At 44.0% G+C, this 22,400-nt stretch overlaps 1 protein-coding gene across 9 annotated transcripts in view; it reads right to left on the reverse strand.

The window, feature by feature from the left end:
* SORBS2 (sorbin and SH3 domain containing 2) overlaps nt 1-22,400 on the reverse strand; it is a 143,537-nt gene that overhangs the window by 116,375 nt on the left and 4,762 nt on the right. Inside the window, exon 2 of one of the 9 annotated variants that reach the window (XM_081127210.1) lies at nt 203-258. The exons of the other annotated variants lie outside the window; for them this stretch is intronic. The gene's annotated coding sequence lies outside the window, so the exon portion shown is untranslated. The remainder of the gene's footprint in view (nt 1-202; nt 259-22,400) is intronic. 9 annotated transcript variants of the gene reach the window in all.

The raw sequence follows: 22,400 nt of genomic DNA on the forward strand, positions 1-22,400 counted from the left end.
TGTTTCTGCAGAACCTCAAGTGGGAAATTCTGCTGGGACCACGATGGGCATGCGTGCCAAGGAGAGGCCGGAGCACACGCACACTCCGCGGTGACTTTTACTCCCTTCGCTTCGCTGAGAGCCCTTTTGTTCAAATACCCGCAGAGATCTCCGGGCCCTGTCAGCCCCGAGCCCAGAGCCCGTTTCCCCGAGCACAGCGTACCTTCTGAAGAAATGCACCCAGATCACAATGGTATATGAGTCTGTCCTATTCTCGCTCTAGAAAAGAAATGTCACAATAAATAGGTGGGTGGGATCTGCCCACAATCACAAAACAACCAAAACAGCAGTGCAGTCAAACTGAGAAAATGTAAATTTACCATTATATATATATAAAATATGTACTTTTTTCTTTATAAGGTTTGGTACCTACTTATCAGGAAAAACCTATGAAAAGGAAACTGCAAATACAGGGGTGGGAAAAAGGAGGTTTACGGTTGTAATACAAATAAATAATACAATCATTCGGAAAAAATAATACAAGAATGAAGTGTGTTTCGCCGACTCACAACTGTAAACCTCCTTTTGCCTGCCCTGGTCCTTATTTTTAGTTTGTTACAGACCACGAGTCACTGTAGTTATGTGGGGAAGGGGAAATCGGGGCTGTGGTACCTAGGGTCAGTCTACGGTGGGGGTGAACAGGCAGAGTGCCTTTGGCGGCCCTGGTCCGGTTTGCTGATTGATTTCCACTCTCCTTGCCCCTTTATTTGGAATAAACATTCTCTAGCAAAGCTTCATGGATCAGCACCGAAGGGAATGGAGGGCGCCTATAGCAAGGACCACAGTGCTAATACACCTTATACCTACTCTCTGCTTTTCTAGTCCTTCCCAAATCTGTGCGGAGCAGGCTAGAAGAGGAGGGAGATCTAAAGGAGCAGAGGGAGCGAGCCCCTTCCCGCCCCGCGGAGTGGCTCTGTCACTCCCGCCTCCCCGCCGAGGGCTCCGATACCCTCTCTCCACCCAAAGCCAACTCCTACTTAAGGAGGCCCCTCCTCAGAGCATCCCTCCTTAATATCCGCACCAGCCCTTGATCCCTTCTTTCTCTGTAGCTCGAATCCTTGTTGCCCAGACTCTTTTCACAAATTGAAAGACATTTTTCAGGATCTGCTCTTGCAACCGAAGGGGGCGCAGTAGCTTCTCTGACTGTCTGAGGCTCTACAATGTGCTAACAGAAGGAGAACACACTCTCCTCTCTCGGGTAAATTATAGTTCAAGAGAGACATTTGTGTTTTCTACGCACAGGATGGACCCCATGGGCAGGCGTTTCAGACCAGGGTCATAGGATGTGGGGGATTTCTGAGGACCCATGGGGACTCCTCAGGGGTCCTCCCATCCCCTCCTGAGGCACATGGCTAGTCATCCTATTTCAAGGGATGGCCCTGATGTTACATTGAGAAGCAATATGTGTTTCTGCAGATAAGTCAGTCCTCGAACAGCAATAAAGACTCCATTTTGACATCCAATGAGATCTGCTTCAAATGACTCAGTGTAAGCTGTTTTTTCCCTTCTAGGCAGAACACTATTTGCAGGTATCTGCAAATTTGGGAACAGAATGTGTTTCCTAAATGGAACTATTCTGACAACAAGCAGAAAAAGCAAATTGCACACACGCACACACACACACACACACACACACAATCCCTTCACGTCTTCATTCAAATGCATCTGCTTCTATGTTACATTTTAGTTAAATTGCCATTCCTGGTCTATACTCCTGAGTGTGTGTACGCGTGTATTTGTGAGTGTGTACTTTTGTCCCCTTTGTCTATAATGGATCAAACTAAATGTTTACCTACAGATAGCTAAAATTCTGTGCATGTGCCTTGATGACGTTTAGATTATTTAACAGTTGCAATTAAAAAATGCTTCAGAAAATATTTAGAATTCAAATTTTAATACAATGCTAATGTTGCCAAGTTCCCTGCGGCACATTGTAGTATTTATTTCAGCCAACACTTACCATGCTTACTGTGTGTCAAGCTGTTTTCCAAGATTTTTATATTAACTCAGGTAATCCTCCGAATAATACAAGGTGGGGCCACTGACAGGTGCCAGTTCCCCAGGTCTGAGTGATGGGCGGGATCGCCCACATAGGCGGCCTGGCCCTGGGATCAGCGCTCAGGCATACTCTGCTGTGGCTGTGTTAAAAATGCCCCTTTGTTATAATCCCAAATAGTTTGCTCATCATGGCTTTCTGAGTGCTTGGAGACTGACTCAAAGGAGAAGCAATCTCAATACACTTTGTAGTTGTTTCCTCCTTAAAAATTACTATCCAGCAGCCTCCATACAGGTGTTACAGTACAAGTCTGGGCTTGTGCTAAACTAAAAAAAAAAAAATGCTTTGCAACTAAGGCAATTATGGGGTAGAAGCAAATAATGTATGTCCTCATATAAAAGTGAAGGGTAGCAGAGTATGTCACCCCAAAATAGGACTGCAGGAGTTCAGCACGTGACACCTCAAAATATGCCAGTTTGGTATATTTTGATTATTTTGAGCTATAGACACTTAAACAGCAACTCGGAGAGGCTTTCTCTGAGCTCCCTTATCTGCACAAAGACAGAACCTCTCAGAGAAGCTCAATTGTCATAACTCTTTGCTGGGGAGTTTCATCAACCAGGGAGGACTGGCTCTTATCACAGGAGGGGAGACTGGATGCCGACACCACACTCAGACACACTTTCTCACAAACCACCATACCTCCCATTTGTTTCCCTAAGGGCCCATTTGTCTCAACAATCACTTCCTCTCCCCTAAGAGGCCCCATCCCCCTGCCCTCTCCCTGTGAAGATGGTTTTTAAGCCTCAATTCTAAGCCACCTGGGGAGTTACTCATTTTTGTCTGGGCCTCTCCCACTAGAGCGGAGGCATCTGTGCTAATAAACTCCTGTTTGTTTTTCTCTTGTTAATCTGTCTCTTATGATGGTCTCAGCTGAGAACTCAGAAGGGTAGAAGGAAAATTATTTTTTCCTCTCCTGGGAAAGTCGTCCCTGGTCTGAGGGTGCCCCGCGACCCTTAAGGTAAAAGGAATCTGTTCACAAAGGAATTGGGTATCCTGGAGGTTCCTGAGTGGACCTAGGGCTCGGGAGGAAGAGGGATGTCAAAGTGAGTTTCAAGGAGCGGCTGAAGCTGATGACATTCAATGGCCACAGCATTCATTTCTGTTTGTATAACTTTAACAGTCTGAAATGAGGCCTCTGACAGTGTACCTCCCTACATGGGGCCGATGCCGGATTAGGCCCAGGCCCAGGGATATATGTGGAGGACCGGCCCCGGCAGGCCCCTGGAGTTGTCTGGGGTGGCTTGTTCAGCCCAGGGCCACTCTGACACTGAAACCCAAGGGTGCTCTGTGGGGGAGGGACAAACTTTCCTCTACCCTCAAGATTCTTCTGGCTGGTCTCATCATCAAATAGACATAAGACAGATTAGCAAGAGAAAATGACCTAGTTTGATACGTACATATGTACGGGAACCCCACAGACAGGAGAGAGTCAGAGACCCCACACGCAGGAGAGGTTCCCAGGTAGAAAGCGGGACTCAGGTATATGACATCCTGAGCTAGGGAAGAGGAAGGTGCCTTTGGGACTTCAAAGGATCACTGCAGGATGATAAGAGGAGCTGTTCAGTGAATAGATGTTTGTCCTGCCCTATGGATAGGTCAAATGAGATTATCGCTGATAATCTCTTATTATGGGCAAGGCCCTTAATTCAAGGTAGTTAAAGGGAGGGGTAGAAGTTTCTCTCGAGCCTGAAGCTATAACTGCCTTTAGCTCAAAACATTCAGCATACCACAGGGCACATCTTGGGGTGGCTAGCTCTGAACCCCCACAACTCCAAGACCGCACTCAAGATTCATTCATTCATGTTCAACACCTACTCACCCCACAGCTACTGCAGAGCAAAACCCCCCAAAACTCCCCAAAACCAACCAACCAAACAAACAAAAGGAGTCATCCACACAACAGCTCCCTCTGGGCAGTGACCGGGAATCAGGGACTGTTTTCCCTGGTGTCTCCCACCTCCTGGTACGTTAGAATCCCTCTCTGCCCCATCGCTAACCTCTTCACTCCAGGTTAGCAGGTCCAGCAGGTATAACACATCTGAGCTCTGGGTGTCTGCTAGCAACATCTGAGCTCCTAATTTCCTTTGCTAGGGAACCGTAACCGAGGTAAGAGCTGGAGACTTTCATTGGCATCCACATGGCTCACAGTTGCTCCCTTTTCAGTGATTAGTGAAATGCTTTGAAAACACTGCTCCTTTCAGTGTTTTTTGGGGCAGGATAGAGGGAGGGGCTGGTTTCCCAAGGGTTGTTTTGACTTGGCTCTTAGACTTGGATTCTTGCTGCTTTCAAGTCTCAGGTTTGGGGCTTAGAGAGGTTTGGGATGAAGAGCAGAAGCTGGCCAGCTGACAGCCAGCGATGTCTGCTCCAGGGCTGAAGGGGACAAGGGAGGGTCCAGGACAATGGGATTATGGGAGCCGGGTCTCCTCTTTCCTCAAGACTGGGTCTGCTCCTTCTGAGCCCCAGCCAAAGCCCAAGCCTGAGGCCCTAGAATAGCTGTACTGTGGAGGGAGACCTGTGCTGACAATACAGGTACAGTTCAGCGGAAATGAGATTTTCCTGGGAAACGGGAGATGGAGAGAGGAGGGGAATTCTAGCCTTAAAAAACACCAAAAAAACACACAAAAAAACAAGCTTAAAACATTGTCTTTTCAAAAAGTAAGTGGGAAGCTCAGGTGCATCTGGTGTGGTCCAGCATCGAAGAAGGGAGGGCGCCTTCACGTGGATTTGCATTTTACATAGTGGAAGGGCAAGTGTGAGGAACTAAAGGACCTTCCCATCCATAAAGCAACATCTTTGCAAGATCAGGCTCTGCCTACTGTCTAAAGGCCCAGACCGCCTGTTGAACTCTCGGGTAAAATGGAAAAAAAAAAAAGTAATAATACAGTGAAGCTTCCTTTCAATAAACAAACCTATCCACTCTCCCCTCAGCGTATAAAAACACACTTTGCTGACTCCAAATATGGCACAAAAGACGCTCAATGGCTTACTAGTTTGAAGGACTAGTCACTAGTTGCTTAACACTCTCAGTGAAACCGCTTTACAAAATACAGCACACGTAATGGAGAGACCAGAACTAAAAAGGAGTCCTCGGAACAGCCAGTGTCCGCCTCCATGCCCGAGTCAGTCAAGGCGGCTCGTTATGGGCAGTTTTCAGCAGACACAGATCTTTGCTGACCCTGGAACACATCATTCACATTCGAAGTGATTTTCATGTAAATGATTGTGCTGTTTGCCTCCCGGGGTCATTCAAATATTTCCCGAGAAATTGGCTGCTTCCAGTTCTTGCTCAGAGCCCCACGTGCTTCCTTTGGGTGCGGAGCAGATGACAGGCTGCGCATTCCAGGAGGACTTGAGCTCATTTAACTGAGCCCTGTTGGGATGAAGTGACGGACCCAGAAGGGCCATCGGAGCCCAGGCTTCGACCTTCCTTCCTTAACAGAAAAAGCAAAACAAGCCGCGGGGTTTGGCAACTGGGCAAGTTTAGAAATATGTTGAAGCTCTCTGCCCTGCCAAGTATTTTAGAAAAAACTCGTGTCTTTCTATTTCATGCCAAAAAATGTTACCCCTTAAATATTTGTTCCCATATCTGGCTACGTGTCCAGGATTTCTTCTTTTCTAATAATAATCATTTTTTTCTGGGACATAAAAATGCCACTTGCGCTATCAGATCAAACATCTCTTTATATAGAAAAAGCATCTGAAACATTCTGCCAGTGGAGCTAAGGAAGGATCTTTACTTAACATGATTTTTAAAACTCAATTTGATTAAATGTTTGGTCTTCGAATTCTTTCTGTGACTCTCGCTGGAAAGTTCAAGCTTGTTTGACAACACTTTCCATTCTGCCTTTTCTCTCGCTGCCCTCTCACGATTCCCTCTTACTAGAAAGCACTGAACAAGAATAAATGTCTGTCTTTGACCAAAATAATACCTTGGAAATGGAGCCAACGCAAGGCAGCCCTCCGGGTTCCGTTCTCTATTTGCACGTTTAGCTGGAACTGGAGGGTTCGCTGTCAGGGTTTCGGGAACTGGAGCATTAAAAAAGTGTGAGCCTGCAAATTAGCTGTCAAGCTGAACAGAAAGTGCATAATGCCCGGAGCCGACTCCTTTCCACTGCTGGTGTCCCACTGATCTCGCTGTGAAGCGAAGTGAGACACGAAGGAATACTGAAAAATAGCCATTTGTAAGGAGTTGGTTGGGTATGTTCTTTCTGACCAGCTGAAAACCGGTAACTACATTCACAAAGTCAAAAAGCTAATAAACAGTCTGAGAGTGGACACTACAGGACAAAACAGTATCATGCTTGAAGAAGCAGTAAGGGTTATACAACTCAGAGGTGATTAATATTCTCAGAGAAATAAAATGTAAGGCATTAGCTCTCATGGAACCACTAACAGCCTGGTGAAATGCACTGTAGATTTAAGCTTCACATTGGGTAACTTAATATATGGTCATTAGTTGTTGATGTTGAATGAATCATTGTAAGTAAAGCTGCTGCAAGCAAAACGCACTCTAAGCTAATATAGATCATTATTGCTAGTTAGTGGGTTGATTTTTAAAATCTCTGTGTTCATTAGTGTTTAGAGGTGTGCATGTGATTGGTAGGGTGGGGAAGCTACGGTCTCTTATAAATGGTTCCCTCTAAAATTCCTGGCTTGAGAATCTTTGTCACTCTTTGAAAAATCTCAAAATATAACCTTATTAAATTTGGAGAGCACATGCAGACAAGGACACGGACACATTTCAGAAAGAGCACGCGACAATATGATTCTGAATGTCACAAAGCTGTTGCAGAATAAACCAAGATTCTCTCCAAGATGGATGACATACGGAGAAACCGGAGAAAGTAGCAAATTGTTGTGCCAGCCTTCAGCCAGCTGTCATCCTGCCCCAAGTCATACCCAATAAAATTTCCATCCCTCGCCCGGCTTTCCATCACACGGCCCTCCCCCCTCGTGCACGGGGAAGCGGGCATTTACATTTGGAAATGCCAAGCATCTCAGAACACTTACGTTTTGTTGAAGCAGGTCTCCCATGGTAAACCCAGCACAGCGAGCCTGCCTCCTAGGACGGGCAAATCAGCACCGTGATGCACCCCGGCCAGAAATAATACCCCTCATTTGCTGCAATTGGGTTAGTATCAGTGCTATAAAAAATAGATGACGGAAAACCGAAGCCCTTGACAGAAATACAAGTCTGCCGAGCGCGGCTTCGACAGGCCTGGGGCACAGGGAGGAGGTGGTCTCGCCTGTACATTGAGCTCGGCCCGGGGACGCACGTGCACGGCGTCCTCACGCGGGCTGGGCACTGGTTCATTTGCATAAATGACAGAGCTGGGCACATGCACTCCTGTGAGAGGTAAACTGTCACAGAAACTTCAGCCTGTGGAATATCGCTGCGCAGTGGGCAGGCCACGTTATTTATGGTGCTCGAGTTTTTCTCTTTGCTTTTGCAAAGAAAGGTGATGTCCAACCAAAGAATGACCTGTGGCTTTGGCATCAGGAAAGCTGGAAGTCGGTGAAATAAAGGCCTGAAGGTCACCCCGTCTGCCCTGCAGCGTGGAGCGATGTTAAGAGGCCAAAATGCAAAATAAACACCACAGACCAGCTCTACCTGTGTGCGCCCATCCGCAAATGTGTGGCGAAAATCTAACTAAAACTTGCAAGAGGAGGACCTGTGTCTGTACGCTGCCTGTGAATGCAAGAATGCGTAATACATGAAGACGTTAAACATCATTTATCAACTCGAACATTACATAAGAGAGAGCAGGAGGAGCCAAGGAGGAAAAAGGCAGAAAGAGAAACGCATGAAAAATACCTTGGCCTCTCTCCTGTCACGGCTCAGGTGCCACGCCGGAGACCTGCCCTCCGCCTTCCCCGTAACGGGCACCCTTGCTTTCGTGTCTGCCCAAGATCAGACGCTGCGCTAGGGTCTACACAGAGTAAGCTAAAGGTACATGTTTGGTTTCGTCACCTCCTTACCACTGGTCGGCTCAGTTAGACTAGCTGACCCAGCCGTAACCGCACACGGGCCCGCTCCCGGGAGCCAATGTGGAAGCCTGGCCTCGGCGACTGTTCAGATGCTCCGCTCTCTCGCCCCAGCGGCTCCTGGTCTGTGTTCGCTGCCTTGACGCCTCCATTTCACAAACCCTGCAGTCTGACGGGCCTCCATTCCCTCCGAGGTCGGAGGCCCTTCCCGATTCCCCCCTGTGCCTTTCTCAGCTCCCTTGCATGGTTTCTGATGTAACTTGCCCACTGGCTTTTCTCTGCTCATTGCTGGTGAAGATACTGATTTCTAGTTCTCAGGGGCCAGCTCTGGCTCCAGGAGTTTGGGTGTGGAGTTCCAACCACCCTTGTGGATTTTATCGTTCAATCCTGTCAGTAAATAAGAACAAAAACCAACCCAAACCCACTGACCCACGCATCAGGAGCCCCGGCTGTGGGGACAGGAGGTGGGCTTGGCCACTTAACCTTGGGCATCGCACAATGGGGACTAGTCGTACCGGCTTTATATAAGTTGCTCTTCCACTCCTCATGCCTTTGCTCATCCCTTCAGCAGATATTTATTGAGCACCTACTACCTCCCAGGCAACAGAAATCCAGAAGAATCCAGAACAGAAATGAGTCCATGCCCTCAGGGAGTTTGAAGGTTGAGTAAGTCGCCTAAACTGTTCACCTTAGTGCCTTTGACAGTAAATGCTCAAGAGTTGTTAGCTATTATTAGAAGAGCAATAAGCTTTTAGGAAAGGTGTAAACAAGATATACCTGCTGTAGTAAAAGGGAGAGAAAATATGAGGAAGTCAGGAAAGAGGAGTATTTGCTAAAATCACTTATGCATCTGGCATGAAGTGGTGGATTCTGAGTGTTTCTAATCCTTGACCTCGAGGTGACATTGCACAATTGTATTTATAAAGTCCCTGCCTGTATGCACCCCATCTGACACCGCCACACAGCTGCACGACCTCCAGCATGGGTCAGCGCCTTCCTCACTCCAGAGAGCCACCGAGAGCATGGTGACCAGCAGCTCTGAGCCCTTTGGGCATGGCCGCTACCAGCTCCAGTTTCCTGAGGAGGGATCTCATTTCCACCCACCCACGAAAGCACCCTTGATCTGAACCTGAGATCGAAAGATCAGGCAGAGGGGAAGGTTGAGGTTTCACTGTCCTTTTTAAGTTACCATATTTTTACAATCATTTCCATTTATGCCTATTTTTCGTAGCATCCTAGTAAGGCAGGCCAGTTTTACGACGTGCTGCTTAGGGGAGATTTGTGATTGCTCTGTCATTTGACCTCGGTTTCGGCCCGGCATGAAAACCTAGTGCTGTCGCTCCTCCTTTCTTGCAGACACACGCCTGCCTGAGAGCGGTAGACTTTGCAAAGGCTGCTCTACTTGCCACCTGACTGGTCCTAGGATGGTGGAGACCAGGACCAATAATCCCTCAGTCAAGCCGCCTCGTGCCAGGCTGAGCCCTGTAATCCTTTATGCCACATCGCCTTTCATTCCCGAGGATGTGATCTGCATGATTGACACCTCCTTCCGGTACATACACGCACAGTTTAGAACTTGGTTTCTTCCTTTCCCAGCCTGCTCACTACCCTGCATTCTCCTCTCCACTCCCACAGAGTCTGTGTCAGACAGGGTTCAGGTGTCAAATGAGTGGTTGAACCAGGCAAACTTAAAATTCACTGTATTTACTCCCTCCTCTCCCCGCTCCACCCGTCTTCCTCCTCTCCTTTTTTATTTTATTTTTTGTTATTCTCTCTCCCACTTTTGCTTCCCAGAAGTTCATGGGCTGGATGCCGTTGTCACTATACACTATGGTCAGGTGAGTGCTGGTGGTTTCAAACAGATCTCCCCACTGCGTAAGTTGCTGCATTCCTGCAGGATTTGGAAACACCGTAGTTCCACGCAGCCTTGCCAGGGTCCCAGGAACATTGGTGTGTATTGGATCCGGTTTTCTGTATTAGTCGATTAGCGTATGACTGATTATATTTAGTAGAACGCTAGCTTAATACTTGGGGAGAATTTAAATATTATTTTATAGGTAAAAAAACAAAGTAGCTACAGACAAGCAGCATTTCTCTTTTTGCTTCTCGTTAGCTGGTATATTTTATTTTTAAACATACACTACCCCGCTCACCACATACACACACAATTTGGAGATGCCAGCTCGGGCTCCCTGAAGAGTGTGTGTGATGTGAGCCTATTTCCTTGATGTCTGCAGTTAACTGTCTCCGGGCCGGGACGCTTACTGCCCTTTTCTCCTTCCTGAGCAGCGGGGCAGCCCCAGCTGCCACAAATATGTCTTCCTGGTCATATTTTTGTTCCCTCCACTCATCAGCAAAACCTCAACTGTACCTTCCTACGTGTAGACTCTGGAAAAGGCAGCAGAGGGAGAAATCACAGGAGGTGTCAAAATGACAGGTGCCTGGCTGCAAGGCGGGCGTGCGGGTGGGGACCACAAGTGACTTTTCATCAGGAGATGAGACAAGATTTCCAGGAGGCTTGAAAAGCTATAGAGAGATGACTCCCTAGTGACATGATTCACACGCTTGGCTGTTTCTGTGGAATCCTGCGCTGACATCACCGCCGCCTTGCTTTTAGGGTGTTTTTCGGAAGAGTGATGGGCTTCTGTGGACCCACCCGGCTCTCGTATTCTATTAGACTTAAGTGGGAATGGAGGCTGTGGCTACAGGTGGGGACACACTGGGACAAGCTAAGTTCACCCTGGACTGACTAGAGTTAGGGATGCGGGGAAAATATTCCTGCGTGGGGCCAGGCTCCATAAGAAAACACCACTTATGGATGAGGTGCCCCTCTTCCCCCATCAGCCAGCCTGTCCCCTAAACGCGCTGCGGCCTGCGGGCTTTGAGCTGTAAGCAAGAGGTGCAACTTTTGGGGGTGCAGTATTTGAGTTGCGTAGCAGATGTCTGAATGTGAGCTCACACAGGCTTTCGACGGTCTGAATTAGAAAGGACTGGAAGGTGCTAGCTCGTAGGCAGTGAGCTCAGGGTGCCTGACCTCTCTCTGTAGGAGAACCGTAGAAGGGAGGGCACCCTGTCCTCTCTAGGGGACAGCTAGCTGAAGGTTCCAAGACTGTCCCACTGCGGGTCCCCGCCTCGGCCCCAGGCAGCCAGGTGCGTCAGACCCACAGGTAACCAGCGCAGTGGCTGCTCCCTGCCTCTGCCAGGATGCACTGCTCTGCCTGGAGTTGGGAAAGGTGCGCTTTGCCACCTCCGGGACCAGGGGTCCTGCATTCCTCCCTGGCGAGGCCTAAGCTGTGGTAAGAGTCGAGGCATGTTTTGTGGTTCTGGGATGGTCCACTCAGGTGGACACTGTGGAACTAGGAGATTAGCACGTAGCCGTACGTCCCGACATGTGGCCCGGGCCTCACAGTGAGGACTGGGCCCTAACAAAGCCAAGTGCGGCCCACGGTGTGTGGTGGGGTCGCCGGGCACGACGGCTCCGTTTTCAGGAACCCCCCACGTCCACAGTGCCATCGAGTATGCTTGGTCTCTCGGGGAAGCTCTTTTTCACCGCGCTTGGATTTATGCGGTTTGTCCTTGAAAACACATTCAGAGTGTAGTGTCTGTCAGTCTCACCCTTCCGTATTTACATCTGCTTCTGGGATGTGAAGGAAGGGAATGGTGAGCAGAACTGGCGAGAGATTTATTATGGGTTTTGTGTCCACAGTTTGACATCAGTGACATTTTAGGCGTAAATGAAGTTGATTTGTTAAACCGCCTCAGAATAATTTCCCCATCCAATTAGATTTCGTTAGTGAGCTCATTCGTGTTTGTTTGTACTGCAAAATGATAGCTAAACCTGGCTTGTTATTAGAGGTGGTTTATATTTTACTTTTGGGACTAGAGGTTACCCTGGGCTGTTTCTGGAGCCTCATTTATTGAGCGCCTGTGCCCTCCTGCACGAAGAGGCACCTTTCCACCTGAACGAGTGAGGGCTCCACCTACAAAATTCTTGGAAGAGAACTGGAGGCAGAAAGCTAGCGAACCCCAAACAAGGCCGTGTTCTTTCCGGAGGGCGCGGACAGCAGCCAAAACGGTGGTGAGAAATATGGCTCGCTTGCTATGGTCATGGCTTGTTTTTATTTAATGCACATCTAGGGATCGTTAAGCAAGACTCTCTTAATAACAGCCAGTCCTTGTTAAAGCCATGGAATTGCACAGCCACCCTTGGGGACCAGGGACCACATTGCCACTAGCCGGCTTCCGGAGGGGGTGCCGAGGGAGCGCACTGAGCCGCCCGGCCTCCCAGGGGCTCAGGAGCTCTGCAGGCCATCTGAGGAGAAGCCCGGAGCAGCCGGTGAGACCTGCTCCTGCAGACCGCTGAGGACTGGGACTGCCGCCAGCGCCACCGCCAGCAGCAAGAAGGCCAAGGCCGGGTGCTGTTGCCAAGGGCAACTCCAGGCCCTGCCCCTGCCCTGAGCCACCTCTGGCAACAGCAGAGACTGTCAGAGAAGATCTAATTGCTCTGAGCTTCCTGCCTTCTTGATATCCCACTGAGAGTCAGCCTTGAGCCAGAACAAGAAAGAAAAAGGACAGTTTTCACCTGAAATCTTGATGGGATTGGATATCAAGAGCTGACTAGATACCAATTAATCAATCGCAGGCACCTCTGATTCCCGGCCATTCTGGCTCACAGTTAGAGACAAATGGGACAAGTTGTGTAACCGGCTGCAGGGTATGTGGACTTTTGGGCCAGTAGAATGTTTTCTGTGAATCCTTCACAGAGGAACAAAACTGTAAAGATAAATTAGTTCCATGTTTGCATTAATCTATGCGGGATCATTTTGGAGATGTTGCGGCAGAGGTCGGAGCGGAATGGTCCAGAGCAGGCTGGTTTGCGAGGAGTTGACGGATCTCATGGAAGACTTGCAGTGGCCCATGTAGGCAAACAAATACAGAGACGGAGACCAAAGGCCTTAACGCAATGACAAAAAAGAAACTGAATGCCTACCAAGCGTACACCCATTAAACTCTTACAAACAGAAAGTTAGAAGCTACTGACATTTTGTGAAATTAGGTGGCAAAGGGGCAAGACCTAGGCATCCTTAGGCTAAGTCAATCTCTGACCAAGCTCAAGGAGGGCAGACCTGGGAGCAGGAGAGCCAGCTGCCCAGCTGTCCTCAGGACACGGTTGAGGTTCTCTGAGAGCAGCTTTGTCACAACAGAGACGAAGCGTGTGTGTGTGTTCGCTCCCACCTACGCATGCACGTAAGAGGATGGGACACCTGAGAGCACACAGAAAAGAAGCCAGGGACAGGTGCTGACATTCCCTATGAGAAGCTCGGGCTCAGGGACAGCGGGGACAAGCCTGAGATGCTCTGGAGAAGGGCTTCTACTAGTGACAGTATCTACACACAGGAAAAATTGCCTCTACAGGGAGGTGAAACTTAGGGGTATTTTATCATCCAAGGCCATGGCAGTTTTGTCTCATGGGATCATGTGACAATCTGGAGACATCTTTGGTTGTCCCAGTGGGGGGTTGGGGAGCAGGGAAGGATGCTAGCTGGTGTCTTAGTGGGTAGAGAACAGGGGTGCCGCTAAACATCCGACAGCATGCAGGAGGATCCCTCATGACACAGAATCATCTGGCCCCAAATGTTAATAGTGCCAAGACTGAGAAACCTAATCTAGAGGATGCCAGTGAAAACAGGACACTCTCTCAAATAAACGACATTACTTAGTTACAACACAGCACTGTATCATTGACAAATCTTACCATTGAGCATTTACTAAACGCGAATTGAAGCAACAGTTGTTATTGCAGTTAGAATTCTTTAATATAAACAGCTACTGCAACAGACGTTTAAAAGAGTAGTCAGCTTCATCAGCCTATTCTAAGAAACTGAAAATACTTCTGTCCAAAGCATGCCAATGGGAAGCAGTGGTGTGCTGAGTGCAGTCCTTTCCAGAAAGAATTCAAACATAATGAGTGGCAAATTGCCTTTAAGAAAAGATGGAAAGAGGGGACAACTTCATTAAACCCAGCTACTGCTCCCATTTTGTATTTGTCCTTCCAAACTGCTAATGAATTCTGACCCATTTAGTCACGACAAAGTGCATATCCTAAAGAATCTGTCATTTTTGAGGTAATTAATAGATGTTTATCAGACAAAAAATATTGCATGTCTATTACTCATAATATTTGGTCTTTTAGGTGGCATCAGTGTGCCACCTCTAGGATACTAGGGGACCCCCCCACCCCCACCACATACACAGAGCAGCGACTGAGAGACATTCGCTGGGGAGAACCGATCTCAGGACCAGTTAACACAGCCCGAGTGCGTCACGCGTTCTACAGCACATTAGCCACAGACAATTTTTATCCCAGGAAGTACACTTAGTGCAGCTACTGGGGCATAATAACTATTTGATCCTAATTCGACCTAATGAATGAATTTTTATTCTGTATCCACTATGCTTTTGTAGGACACTGACCACAAATACCAAAAAAAAAAAAAAAAAAAAAAGGTTTTTTTGGGGGGTGTATAAAACCATAGTCAGTAACATTCCTCATGTCCCTAAGCCATTTAATGATGATGCAGAATTGTGTGGAAGTCTTTAAAAGATAAGTTCTGACAAAACACACACACATACACATGCACATGTTATCAGGAGAATTATAAATTGCATGAGAAGTTCAGGTAAAATATGCTCTCTAAAAATTTAATCTGGCAAATTTTACTTGGGGTACTGATTTGAAATTTGACAAGTTCAAGTGAATTCTTAAAGATGATTTGTAAAAATGTTCCTCTCGGTTATAGTGTAAAGGATACCAATTTAATTTGGGGGAATTAAAAAAGTGATGTCTTGTGCATTCTTTACTTTCAATAGAATAACCTGTCATATCCAGAAAAATATAAAAATGTGTAATGCATCAAGAACCACATTTCTCTCTTTTTAGTCGCAGCAGGTATTTTTGTTAGAAAACATTGACATCCTTAAAGTAAAGCAACCTTGTTGCTGATTTCAAAAATGCGAAGGAATGTAAGGAGCAGAAGAAAAAATCATTATCAACCCCCCAGAAAAAAAATTCTGAATAATTTATTATACTATTAAGGCAGAAAATATTTTATTTTAAATTATTGTTATCTCAGTTACATAATAAAAATTCACAGATCTATCCCCAACCACAAGGTTTAATTCACACACACACAAGTGGACACACACGTTTGTGTTGGCTGATGGAAGAAACATATCTCTTACATCGAAATTATGCATTTCTTTGAAATGTAGTTCAAAGTGAGGAAGAAAACTCGGAACATTTTCTTTCACCTTTAACTCCTTGCATGCTTCAGAGCAAACACCTGAACATATGTCAAAATACTCGAATTCATAGCTGCAATCAGTAAGGTCTTTATTCATTGAGAAATTCTGCTTCAGTATCCCTCTGTTAGACCTTTCCTTGGATGTTTATCTTGAAAACCCTTACTTAAAGCTCAAATAAAATTTTCTCAAAGTCACAGTCATCTTTCAGAGAGCTTTTCAGAAGTCGAACTCCTTCAATATTTAGATAGGTGCAAATACAACGCTATCTCTATAATCCATGGAGAATTTATATATACTAGTATGGCTAGCTGTCATTCTAAAGATATTTTCCTCAAGACAAAGGCCATTACATAAACTCACATGTATTTAGGGAGTGGATGCCCAGGGTGCTGCCCAGTATGCCTGTTTTTGGAGGAATCGTGGCCATCTCTCTTTATTCTTGACTCCCAGCTACTGACCCAAAGAACTCTCATGGTCAGCACAGCGCACTGGCTCTTCCTATCCCACCCCAGGTAATTCATCTCCCTGAGACTTTCACTAAGATCCAAATCTACAAGTCTTGCTGTCACTGACCTTTGGCTCTCAAAAGTGCAGGTCGTGCTCATCGCCTCCTGCATCTTTCTATCATAGCTCTTATCGCAATTTTAATTATGTGCCTACTTGGGCAATTGCCTTTTAGTAACCGCCTCCCACTGCACTGTCAGCTCCATAAGCAGGGGAAGATTAGTCCCCGGTGACTGACTGCCCCAGAGGCCAGGACACAGCATGGAGTAGACTCTTAACAAATGATTGCTGATTAAGTGACATGAAGACCAATGATGCCATAGATGTTAAAAGATCCTGAGGACTGGTATTTAGAATCTCACCCTTCATATCATGCTAATCAGATAAAGTTATATTTACTTTAATTATAGTAATAATTCAATGAGTGGGACCTTTATGCTGCCCAGGATATGATTCCATCCCATGTTTTGTATTTTTTTACTGAAAATTATAGCTTGGTACATTTACCATTTGGCCTGTGCTTATATTTAAGATGAATGAGCTTACATATAAACTAGAAAGGAGGGAAATTTTAGGACTTTACTGGTAAAACCAAATACTGTTTTAAGTGTCCACAGATAATGGCTTCTAGTGCGTTAAGCAATTTTATATTCAATGAATGAAATATTGTCATAAGGATCTAATCTTATATTGCTTCAGTTATTGATGTCTTTTACTTTTATTGTTGAGGGTATTATAGATGTCCTCCATTCCCCCTCCATCCTGTTCCTGCCCAGTCATTGATTTCTTAAAGATTCCCTTCACTATCACATATTGCATCATATGGAGTTTGTGGTTTAAAACTTTGCATTCTCACTATAGCACAATAACAAAATGTTTATCATTTAGCATTTGCCTACAACCATCACATCAGTACACAATGGTGATGAAACAGGAGATCTGTGGGCACAGTCATTACTGTCAGAAGGAGAATCTGAGGAAAAGGGTTCTTTGAGTTGAGGACCAGGCCTGACATTGGATCTCTGCTCCACGCCTGGCACAATAAGCCCCACCCTTTCCTTACTATTGAATCTGGAAAAGTTGCCGGCTCTGCCTTTTATGTGGGAGAACACAGGGCTATTTATGCTTAAACCACACACTGAATTTACTTCCTTTGGTTGGCATGGTCATCTTTCTTGGTCATCTTACTTTCCTTAAAGCCTGAAGAGAAAGCAAAGTGAATGTATTTGCTCTAGGATACGGAGTTTGGGAGATGGGAAGTCTACATGCAAAGCGTGTTTGTTTTGGTAAAATAATTCCATCCTCAGGGGAAGAGACTGGAAGGCAGAGAGAATAGCTGGTGGTCAAGACACTGCTGAGAAATCCTAATCAAGCAAGTTGCAGCGACAGCCTTTTAGCTAGGGCAGTGACGGATACTGGAGGCATATTGAAGGCGTGCGGGCAGGTAGAATCAATGAGTAGTGACTATGCTGGGAGGTTGGAAAATCTGAATGCTCAAGATTCTAATCCTGAGTAACTGGGAGACAGTTATGAAGATATAGCCCTGGAGGAGAGCAGGCTGGGAGTTGGAAGAAGATGAGTTTTAGATCCATTGAGTTGGAGGTATGCGGCCTACATTCAAATGAGATGCTTACCAGTTACTTGGAAATGTGAGTCTGGAACTCCTGAGAGAGATCGAGGATAGAGACATAGATTTTGGGATCATCGTAAAAGGGTAAAGAGGTGAACTCTGGGGAGATTAGATAAGAGGGGCAGGACCCGAGGGAATAGTGGAATTCAGGAGTGACGAGATTGGAGGAAAATCCTCCTGTCTCTGAAGGCAAAGGGGAAGAGATTCTAAGGTCAGGGAATCAGCAGTGTCTAATCTGAAGGTCGTCTCACATTTGTTTCCAAGTAAAACTTTGTGCTGATTATGTAATATTTGGTTTCTCAGCTTTAGTAACGATAACATGAGGAAATTCAGAGTTTTCCTTGTGTTACTAGAACTTCACGATTTCTCCCAATGTGTTTGTTTCCCATTTAAACATTTTTATGTACTTTCATGGACTTTACCTAGAAATGTGGAAAATCTCTTTTCTTTGAATTTTATGATTTAAAATTATGAACTTTTGGCTTATGTTGAATTTTCAGATTATATGTAAAATTACTTGTAATAAAAAAAAAGAACAGGAGCCCGCCTGGCGTGGCTCAGCGGTTGAGCATCAACCTAGGATCCAGGAGATCAGGGTTCGATTCCTAGTCAGGGCGCATGCCCGGGTTGCAGGCTCCATCCCCAGTCGGAGGCATGCAGGAGGCAGCCGATCAATGACTCTCATCACTGAGGTTTCTATCTCTATCTCTCCTTTTCCCTTCCTCTCTCTGAAATCAATAAAGATATATTTTTTTAAAAAATGAACAGGAAAAATCATTCACTATTACCCATCATTTGTCAAAACTCTGAACAAGATAGTGATGTCTTCCAGCTTTTCCATTTTAGCGTACTGGAAAGCATCAAAATAAAAATTCTCAAAAGTAAGCATTGATTCTTGCCAAATGGTAATGAAAAATCATTAGTCTCCCCCCCCCCAATATCAAAGAAGTGTTAAGCGTAAAACTTAAGGTGCAGTCGTGTGTATGTAAATCTTTTGAATAAATTAAATTTCAGGAAATGTACTATTAAGCATTAAATATAAGCATTCTTCACTTTGCACAGCATCGTGTTAACTGAACCATATCACTGTTTCCATGGTCCCATGGCAACTGAGAGGACTGCCTGGGTAAAATCACTTTTCACACATTTATTGCACAGAGCACCTTAAACCAGGGCGATAGGATAAGCTTAATTCACCACTATATTCAAACCCCATTACAAATCCTCATAAAGCATAATGACAAATCATTTAATAATTTAAAGAGTAAATGGCACATTTGGTAGGTTCTAAGAATCCTATGTAACAATCCCTTATGAAATGGTCTTCAACGGAGGTTCACAATAGGTATTTGTCTGCTGGAGAACTAAAGTCATTTTCTTCTCTAGTTCACCATTTATAGAAGTTTTGGGCCCTAGGCAAAAATATAGAAATATAAGCCAAACGTGATACAGTTGTATTATTTCCTCCTTGTAAATTTTCGGAAAATCTGGGCTGCTTTAAATTAAAAAAAAAAAAAAAAAAAAAAATACTGTCTCTCGATATTAGCAGCTGAGAAACGTATTCTTTATATGGAATGCATCTTAAATTTACGGACTGGGAGATAAGGGATAAAGACTTTGGATGTGGGTCTTTACTCAGATGTTCCAAAAATAAGAATTGTTCATCTTAAAACATAAGACGTTGTGAACTCCTGCAAAGCCTGTTGTCTGCCTCTCTAATTGAAATATCCTCCCTGCCTCTAGGGGGAGCCCTTATCTGAATTTCTTATTTTTCAGTCCATATATTTCTGTGCACTTTTATGATATAGGTTTCTAACTGCTGCTTTTTTTTTTTTAAGGTTAAAGCAGTTCCTTCCTATGTTTGGTTGTGAATTTTTTTCTTGGAAGGTGTTTTTGGATTTTATCAATGATTTTTTGCATTGAGATTGGTCTATAGTCCGAGTGTTAGAGTGTCAAGTCTTACACTTCAAGTTTATATGATTCATATGTGATGGTGAAAGGAGTCTTGAAGCAATAAATGACTGAAGGAACATAGAAAGATCCCTTTGACAAGATTCAATTCAGTAAATATGAAATTGCTTAAGAAGTTAAAAGTCATTAGTTGTGGTCACTTAAAACCCTACTTGGTTTTACTGTGAAACTCCTAATTTCCTTCCTTTCTGATTTATTATATGTAGATTGTCCTTCTTAATAAGCACATCCAAGCGTTAAATGTACTAGCTCTACCGTATGGTCTTCTCCCAAGCACTCTTACACACATGCTCTTATTTAGTCATTCAGAATATTGATTAGAAAAAAGCTGTATGTGAATATATAAAGTTATGAGGTGCACACAAATGATTTTCAATGCTCTATGCTTTTTGTTTAATTTCAATATCCAAAATAGATAAGATAAAGTAAGGAGGGTAAAAATCCAACTGCAATCACGTTTTCTCACCTTAGCATAAAAATTATCACTTCGCTTCCAGGCAAGTCTGTACAAGTTTTTACACAAGCTGTGGTTCTCAAGTGATGGATCTCACCACATGAGACAAATAAAGCCTGAGTGCCAGCTCTAAATTGATTCTGGAACATGAGATGCATCCATTATTTTTTAAAGTAAAGTTGCTCAAACATAAATGAAAATGAAACATATTCTATATTGAAGACCAATGGTCATCTTTAAAATTTTTTTTTACAAAAAACAGCTTTCATTATCTTTTCTACAAAAATCGTCTCTAACTGAATTTACCATTACATTCAGTTTTTCATTCCTTAGCTGGTTTTTAAGAGTTTTTCATAATAAACTACAGTCTTCTGTGACAGTAATATAAAGTTTACAGGCTTGTTTGCATTGTAGTTTTATCCTGCCTTGAAAGAAAATAATCAGAGTTGATATAAAAAGCAAATTTTAATGATTTAATTTTGTCAGAAATAGTAAACTACTTTTATTTTAAACAGTTTGTAAACAATTATTTACATGTCGTATGTAAACAACATATTTCAAATTATAAAGACAATTTATAAATAATAAACTGAAAATGTTACATTTAACTAAATTAAATAAAAATGTAAAACGATTTTTATATCAAATTATAAAATGATTTTTATGGTAAGCAATTTGACTTTTTATTTAAACTCAACCACCAGAGGTGATATAGCTATTTACTTCTTCCAAAAGTTAGGATTTTACTGCCCTTACAGTCAAGGACAATGACCACTTCCTACTTTAGAATGAAGCCTAGACCTTTGACACACCCTTCTCACAGTAGCACAAAATTGCCTTCTTTATCTCCACCACTCCTCTGCTGAGTCCTTCAGTACAATTTCACTCTTCTGGTCTATTTACAGATGTGCACATGAAGGTCAACCAGATGCCAGGGTATACCTCCCAGCACTTAGCTCTGCTGGTAACACAGGATGTGGTTTCTAATCTAACTGCACATTTTGCTAGCCATATTTGTTTCTGGATAGTTTTCCATTCCTAACCATGGTTTTTAGTCTCAGTACAGCAATTTTTTTTTAAAGAGTGAATACTTTCATAGTAAAAATAATACGAAAAAGAAAATATTTTTGATTTATAGATCAAAAGTATATCTATTAACTGTATTTGGTTGTATCTTCATTAAATTCACATAAAATGTACCCATTGACATCTTTTCCAAAATTGTTGGATGTCTCTTAACATTAAGAGTTTGTTCTGAAAGTTGAGCACTGCATAGTTTTAAAAAATTTAAATGGTGAGTTCAAGCAAACACAAAATTTCTGAACACTACTTGGAGCTAAATTCGAAACCAACCAAATGTCTTTGGTTTGCAAAATTGAATGAGACAAGTATCACTGAGCTGAATACATGTCAAGAGCAACAGCTGCACTAGAATTAAACCAATTCAAAGTTGTACTTGGACCAGGATATGCAACACTCTAACCAAAATACAATGCTTTAAAAACACATGTCATGCATTTTTCCATTAACTAAATTCAATTTCTTTCTTTAGGCCCAATTGTGCCTTTAGAACAAGAAGTTAATATTTCTATTCTATCCTTTTAAAAATTGAACTGACCTTTCATAAGAGAGTACATTATTTTACTTACACTGTATCAAGTTACTAACCGGATTCACTTCAATGTCCTGTATCTTTTGTTTCAATCAGCCAACACGTAACTTTTGGTTCATTAATACCGTTGGCACATTCATGTCTTTCTCTGTAACCCTCATCTCCCTTTTGCTTATGTTTTTCTCTTAGTATAGAAAACCAAAACTTGCTGTGATGACAGAATATCTCCTTTATTGCTGGGACCAATAGTTTTCTTGTTATGCTTTGGCTATTATTTCTAACCTGTTTTATAGTTCTGTATTTTATACCTGGGTGGACTGGCACACTTTGAAAGATCTATCATTTGCGATTTCCTAGGGATATAAAGCGTATGATGCAGCCACTTCTCTGGGTGTCAGAGCCCTCACCTGGACACTGGGTACATAATGCCGGCACGACCAACCCCGTATTAATACTAATACCACCCTACAGTAAAACAGACAATTAAGGAAATAAAAGTCGTTGTTGAATAGCTATGCATTTGATGAAACAATAACAATACAACTTATTATCTCTGATAATACTGAATATTAAATAAAATTACTGGTGCAATTGTTTTGCAGGTAGAGTTTTAGTTTCTAGGACAAAGTCTAGTGAGCGGGCAATACTGAGCAGTCCCCATCCCTCGTGCTCCGCACCAGCCGATCTCCTCTCATTTCTGCTGTTCGCATCTCTCCCCTCCCTCTCAGCTACATCTACTTAGGACGGCTGTCCGGTGTTTTCATCTCTAATCATTTTGAACATTGATCAGCAATAATACTAACATATGGACCTAACTGTGAGAATTTTCTTCTCAATAAAT

This window comes from Miniopterus schreibersii (assembly GCF_964146895.1).
Source record: "Miniopterus schreibersii genome assembly, chromosome: 2".
Lineage (NCBI taxonomy): Eukaryota > Metazoa > Chordata > Mammalia > Chiroptera > Miniopteridae > Miniopterus > Miniopterus schreibersii.